Source organism: Dioscorea cayenensis, chromosome 17 (assembly GCF_009730915.1).
Source record: "Dioscorea cayenensis subsp. rotundata cultivar TDr96_F1 chromosome 17, TDr96_F1_v2_PseudoChromosome.rev07_lg8_w22 25.fasta, whole genome shotgun sequence".
NCBI lineage: Eukaryota > Viridiplantae > Streptophyta > Magnoliopsida > Dioscoreales > Dioscoreaceae > Dioscorea > Dioscorea cayenensis.
Window position 1 is genome coordinate 10446822 of NC_052487.1, and position 731 is coordinate 10447552.

Below are 731 nucleotides of genomic sequence, written 5' to 3' on the forward strand. Positions count from 1 at the left end.
GCCTTCAACCTTGAGCAACTTAATATAAACCTTATCTTTACCTTTGCCTCATCAACTAAGATTTGTAAGCAATTAGCAAGCCTTAAAATGTACTCTCCACAATTATCAATCCAAGTCCTAATAAAGCTAATGGTGCTTGTGAACTCATCAATGCCAACATCTTGACCCAAGGAACATTTGTGCCTAATTTTCTTTATAGGTACATCTGACAATGGACCTGGTTGTGAGGTGGCAATGACATTAGTTGGGCTTGAAGGGACACTTACATTTTCTTCCCCAACCACTGTATTAATTTCATGTTCTAAGTTAACAAAAGCTTCTCCAATTGAAAGCTCCACAGTTGTTGCAGGCTTGCAGCTTCCTCATTTGCAATATTGCCAATAACATCGGGTGGAGCATCAGCACCGTCCTCAGTGGTGCGATCTTTCCAAAATACTTAGCTTAACTCTAGGAAGGAAAAAAGCTTGTTCTTTAGTCCAACACCACCAGGTAACTCTGAAAAAACCAAATAAATAAATTTTAAACATAGACAAGACATGTATGACAAAAAAATCTAACCAAATCCACTTGCATTTGGGCCCAATATCTCTTGAATGACATACTATTGTCTTTTCAACAACTTCATTCTTAACTCAATAAGGGATGAGCCCTGAATATTAGAATACGGTAGCTTCTCACGCATTCATTTCTAGACATACCCTAATTCTGGTTGCTTCTCGGATTTGCTTGAA